Here is a 6,987-nt window from a genome sequence, read left to right on the forward strand (position 1 = left end):
ATATATATATATATATATATATATATATATATATATATATATATATAATTTAATATTAAATAAAATTTTTTTTTATTAAAATAAATTAATTAAATTAAATTACAAAAAGTAAATACAAAAAATATATTTATTAAAATATAGTAAGTAAATTAAATTAGAAAAAAGAAAATACAAAAAATTGAATGCTAAAAGTTACCACTCCTTACCAAATGTTAAATATATGTATTAAAAAAATAAAAATAAAAAAAAATAAAAAAAAATTATGACAAAAATCCATATAATTTCGGAAACTGCAATTTCCCTAAACTTTGTATTTTTCTTTTTCTTTTTTTTTTTGTGTAAAACTGGTGGGACCATGTACGTCCCTTTTAAATTAAAAGAAAACATACGTGACAGAAGTAACACTTTCCGTTTTGATCATCCTGTATCACTCAGTCCAGAAGAAGGACCACCTTTCTCTTGGTTAGCTGGTTTCAAGCCCCGGTTTATGTTTAGCTGATGCCCTGTATTGCCCTTTTCAAAACTCGTGTCTTACCGTTTTGAAGCACAATTGAGGACCACCGATTACCAAACTTTGCTTTCGTCTTCATTTTGGCTTCCGATTCTTTGCTCTCCATCTACTTCGCCGGTTGCTTTCACTTCCCGATTCTCGATTTCCCGTCGCCCGACTCCGATTGCTTTCACTTCCTGATCGACGATTTCTCCGTCTTGTCCTAAATTGTATTGAAATTGCCGTCTTCTCCATCGTCTTCGTTGAGGTTCTGGTCTCTGAGGTCGGTAATTTTGTGCTTTCTTTCTACACTTTTCTTCCCATTTTACCTAAATTGATTGTTGTTGTTGGTTTTTCGGACATAGATAGCTCTCTAGGTCTTTCCATTTTACCTCAGATTCTTCTATGGAAACTTGTAAGTTTCTTACTTAGGGTTTGACCTCTTTCACGGGGACCTGTGGAATAACACATTTCTCATTTACTTTGAAAGCAGTGAATCATCCATGGAGAACAAACGATTGTGTTGGAAAATATGGACTGCATCTTCTGGTGCGGGTTGATGATTTGAAAAACCTTCAGAAACAAATGTTCTTTGTAGTAACTGGAGAAGTCGGAAGCACCCAATCATATGGTAACTATTACAAGAATTTATAATCACACACACACACACAATAATCAATGCTTTTATTAAAGCGAAAGTTGATGATGTTATTTTGTGATTATGAAATTTTTTCTCCAGGTTTAAAGGTGCAGCTGATGCTGATGCAAATATTCTTCTGTGTTATTTGGGAATACTGGGTTCTTTTGGGTGGTGGAGGGTAGGAAAAAGCCAGTTGCGGGTTTCTGTTCGATAAACTATTTGAGATATTTCTAAACCAAAAGAGTAAGACATCGTTACTTTTTGATCTCCTTACTGAAGGTTAGTCGATTATCTTCCTTCCTCACATGGTTTTATCTTTTATATGTTCATTAATGGTGAAAATATTTTGCTAAATTTCGGTCTATCTTCTAAATATCTATTTTATGCAAATTGATATGGATTAAACTAGCTAGTGCAATGATGATGTGTGAAACTGTATGATGTGCTCTTTATGTCTAGAAAGATGTAGAATATATATTGTGTTTATATGTCATGCAAGTCAATGAAATGATTATTTTTGTTTAATTATCATGGCCAATGCATTTGCTATAAATTTATTCAAATTTTGCTGGTTTATTTGGTATTTATCCGTAAATTTGTGTTTGTGAAAGACATTTGAAATGGGTTCTTCCTTTCATTTTAGACCAAAAAAAAAAAAACATTTTATATAAAGTTATTACCTGGTCCCTACACAATTGGTACAAATGATATTATTATTTTTTCATAAAAATAGAAAGGAGTCGGTATATATATTATTAATTGTTAAATTAAAGAAATAAATATTATTATTAATTGTTATTTCCATATTTTTAGTATTAGTTGTTATTTGTTAGTTTTAACCATGTTTTTATTTAAGTGGGAATGTAAATTGGGTTTTTGTTAGAGTTTGTTTTAATTTTTAGATAGTTGTAATTAGTTCGTTTTTATTTATCGTTTTTTGTTAGTTCTAATGTGTAATTAGTTGAGACTCTTGTCTTGGTTGTTAATAGGTTTATTATTTCATTAAGAGTAAATTACACGAATGGTTCCTATGGTTTAGGGTAATTTGCACGTTTGGAAGCTAACTTATTTTTTTAAATTGGAAGGTCCCTACTGTTTGTTTTTGTTACGCGTTTGGCCCTGTCTTACCTAAAAAGACTATGTTTTTCTTGATTTATTTACTTGTTTAAATAAAACCAACTCCAACTCCACCCCTCTCATCTTATCTTACTCACCTCATCATTTTTTTCCTATTTAAATAATAGTATTTTTAGATAACACAGGGACCAAACGCATAACAAAAATGAACAGTAGAGACCAAATGCGTAACAAAAACAAATAGTAGAGACCATCCGAGTTAAAAAAATAAGTTAGGTACCAAATGCGCAAATTACCGCAAAGCATAAGGACCGTTCGTGTAATTAGTATTTCATTAAAAAATGGAAAGCTTTCATGGTTATATGCATACATATATACTCTGTTAAAACCCCATACTCAATATGTGATGTACTAACATCCTCTTGCCTAAAAGGGCTCACCGTATGGTAACTCATTGTAGTCTTTTACGATATACATAAATGACCTCTTGCTCATAAAATCCTAACGATTAGAGTTGTAATGAACCGAACGAACACGAACAAGGGTTTTTTCTGTTCGTTCGTTTAAGTTAGCCGACCCAATGAACGAATTCAAATGGATAAGAGAACGAGTTTTTTTTGTTAATGTTGGTTCGTCTAATAAATTACCTTGTTCATATTCATTCGTTTATGTTCGTGAACAGACTAAATAAAAATAAATGAATGAACATAAATGAATTAAGATAAACAAACACAATTGAGCATATATGGCCATAAAAAAACACATAATATAGTAATGTAACAAAAAACTATTAAACATATATGAACGTAAATAAACTTAAATTTACGAACATAATTGAACGTAAACGATTAACATAAACAAACGTTCATGAACATAAATGAATGAATGAGACCATTGTTCATGTTCGCTCGTTTAACTAAACAAACGAGAATTTGTGTTCATGTTTGTTCATTTATTAAATAAATGAACATAAACGAAATTACCGCTGAACGGTTTACGAACGTTTCGCTGAACGTACTTTACAACACACACACGTGTCCTCTTGCTCATTAAATACTAGGTTCCGGTATTGTGCTAAATGTATGAGCTTGCATAACTACATACATAAGTAAGACATTAACATGGTCATCACAAACCATTAGTCAAATTTCATGGTCCCATGTCATGTAAACTCTTAAATCAAACCCTACTCAATATGAACACACATATTGATGCTAGAGAACTCTTTGTTAAAAACTTTAAACTTTTAAAATTCACTTTTCATGTATACATAAAAAAGTACATATAATACAACAAACAACACACAAAGTTTTATAATAAAAACAATTCTCAAAATAAGCATAAAACCATGTATGGATGTGTATCCACATAGAAAGTTACTTCAATAACTTCGTATCCCACTCCTTTCTAGCTTATAATTCCTCTTAATAACCACCTATTAATTATAGTCATGGTTATAAAATGACAAAAGTACCCTTACAAAGGTTCTTAACTTCATAACCTTATTTTTAAGTTTAAACCATTAGTATTAGTCCTCATGGAAGTTTTGGGGGAAATTTGAGCTTAAACGCTATAAAAATATGACAAAAGGTTGGATTTTATCGAAGGTATCCACGAGAATACATGGATCTTTTGTTTTTCTAGTTACGAAACTCATAATGCGCAGGCCCTCTATGCACCACCAAAAAAACACAACTGTTTCTCATTTGGGCAATGCACTTTGCTCCCTTGTCTTCTATATTTCCCAAAATTTTCCATTTGATGCTTTTTTGCATAATAAGTTTTAACCACTTTAAGTCTTACTCAATTAACTTTTAACTCACTCATTTTTTAATACATAAAAGTCTTAATGTCTCCATGGATTCCATAAGAAACACATAAAAACATCAATTAACCACATCAAGCCTTAAGTCATCAATGACTTCCATGACATTTCTATCTTATCTTATTAAGAATTAATGATTAACAATAATTCTCCAAATATAATTCCAACATCATACAACTCTTAGTCTCCATCCTATATCTCAATTCCATATTTCCACATGTGATTCAAAGTACATTTAAGGAGTTATGAGAGGTTTCCAATCATACAAAGACTTTACATGTAAAGGTGCGGATTACACTCTTAGGTTATGGTCGTCTGTTGTAACATTTACTACGATTTGACTCAGTTGCAACTCAGTTTAACCTCTGGTACCAAAGGGTACTTCACACTCTGTTAAGGTCCCCATGAATAATTCTTAATCGGTGGCTCAGACCAACTACCAATCCGATGGAACAAGCAATAATAGAAGTAATTTCCTCACGGTGGTGGTTTTCAAGTTTTGGGCCACCAGCTCACCTGATGAGTATTATGTACATAACATACATCGCTTTAAATTGGCAGCATTTGTGGAAGCGATTGGTGGGTCAGGTTCAGATACATATAGTAGTGCCAAGGCGGGTTGTCATGGAGATGTGAACAACTAGTGTCCAGAGGAACTCTGAGAGAGGGGAGGAAAAATGTGTCATTATGCATGCCAGATCTTTAAGTCGCGATAGTATTATCACGGTCGTGGGTTGAACATGCCTTCATAATGCAAACCTACAATTTACACAAGTGCATTTAAGGAGCCGTGCTCAAGATCTCACATCCTCCTCTATAGTAACGATATAAAGACCAAAACTTTTACATGTAAATGTGCGGATTACATTGTTAGGTTTTGTTCGACTGTCAGAACATTTTCTACGATTCGACCTGGTGGCCAACTCAAGTCAAACGACATACTTGCTTCCCCCAATGGCTATTTCATGGCAGGTTTCTATGGATAAAGAAATAGATTTTTGGTGATTTGGTGTAGCAAGTCTGAAATTATAAAGGTGTGGGTAGTCGATATATTTGGGCTAAATATACACACCTTAGGTGACCATAACCTCGTCGTCAACACCTATACCGACGACTTGATCGTTGCTGTAGGTGGGAAAACTATACATAATATCACTGATCCTCAAATGGGTCCACAACCAAATGTGACGCCAATCTTCACGAAAAATGGTTATATACTTTTGATCAACACAAACGGAACAATTTTGTGGAAGATTTCATTTACCACAATCATTCCACCTGTTAAGTACTTGTAGTTGATTTATGATAATAGGGAATATGGCCTCCAAATCTAACACCAGCTAAAGCAAGCTTGAAAAATAATTCCTTTTCCATTGGCGTTCAATTTTTCTCTTGTTATTGCTTTTCTTATCGTTAAATTCTATCGTTAACTAGAAAGTATGCCATTTCAACCATTCCTGTGGTGTGCTTGCAGTTTTTATACTTATTTCACTCCCTTAGCCATGATTCGAATTATTATAGGGAAACAAGAAATTATGATAAAGAACTTCATTTTTAAAGGAAAAAATATTAAATGGCTCACCTGTGACTGTATCTTAACTGCAACAGATTCTTTTTCAGCTCAAAAATAAGATCGGAGAAGGTGGCTTCGATCATGTGTGTATAGGGTAGCATAGGGTATAGGGTACTTATTACTTTTTATGAGTCTTGTTTTTTTGAACTGTTCATAGTTTTCTTCCCTGAAAAAGCGATATGTTTTGTTCTTGTGGAAAGGGAACTCTTGTTGGAAACAAAATTGTCGTGAAAACACGTTGTCCAAAATCATCTCCAGGGATTAATGAATTTGAGCATGAAATAAAAGAAATCCTCAACGTCAAAGATACAAATGTTGTGTCGGTTCAAGGTTATTGTGTTCATGGAAAAGATTTGATGATAGTTTATGAAAATATGCACAACAAAAGTCTTACGTACCATCTTCATGGTAAGAAAAGATATTAAACTAATTATCTATGATTACATAAGTCTTGATACGACTCTGTCTAATTTTCTAAAACATTTGTCTAGATGATGGTAGGAGGGGGAGTTAAATTGGGCGATACGAAAGAACATCATTCAAACAATTGCAAAAGGCTTATTATATATTTATTAGGATTCTAATAAGCAGATCATTCATAGAGATCTCAAGCCCGAGAATGTATTGTTAGATAGAAATATGAATGCAAAAATCTGTGATTTTGGATTAGCCGATATTTTGAATCTAAATGAGATCGAGGCAAGGGCAAACAACCTGGATGGGACATCGTAAGAACACTTTCTCATTTTCTATGTCTATTTCATAAGCCTAATGTCACTTTACTTTTTTGAATATCTATAAAAGTTAGTTAAAATTTTAGTTAGCTTTATGATTATCATTTTTAGAAATAATTGATGATATTGACATAAATTAATATTAAAACTGTCACGTTCACCATCCATAGGGGTAGCGTCGTCATTAGTTTTATGCTTAAAATTTAAAACCATCCATAGGTGTGGGATGTCATTATTTTGAAGTTCAAAAATTATATTGAATCTTTTTGCATATATACGCAAAGCGTACCAGGACCCGATGTATAGGAATGATCATATCTACTTGACCAAATATGATCTCTATAGCTTTGGAGTCATAATGCTTGAAATACTAGGTGGAAAAACTTGCAACCAACCCTTATTTTTGTAACAACGCCCTAGAAAATTATGTAAATTAAGTTTAAATATAATTTGTATACATATGTTGTATTTGAAAAATAATACATCCAACATCATTTAATTATTGAATCTTGAAAATGGTTTTAGGCATGAGATATATGGAAACAAGGAAAAAAAAGAAGTTGAAGGATTTGTTGTTTGAAATAAATGATGAATGTGAAGAAATTTAATTGGCTAGGTTTATAGATATATCATACTTTGCAATCAGCA

General features: G+C 32.3%; 1 long non-coding RNA gene across 1 annotated transcript; it reads left to right on the forward strand.

Annotated features, from left to right (window-relative positions):
* Positions 1 to 333: 333 nt before the first annotated feature.
* Positions 334 to 1,655, forward strand: LOC111879194 (uncharacterized). Its single transcript, XR_002846016.3, has 4 exons — positions 334 to 773; positions 856 to 905; positions 984 to 1,121; positions 1,230 to 1,655. It is a non-coding gene; the product is annotated as an uncharacterized LOC111879194 (long non-coding RNA).
* The last annotated feature ends 5,332 nt before the right edge of the window (positions 1,656 to 6,987 follow it).

The sequence above is a fragment of the Lactuca sativa genome, chromosome 5 (assembly GCF_002870075.4).
Source record: "Lactuca sativa cultivar Salinas chromosome 5, Lsat_Salinas_v11, whole genome shotgun sequence".
NCBI lineage: Eukaryota > Viridiplantae > Streptophyta > Magnoliopsida > Asterales > Asteraceae > Lactuca > Lactuca sativa.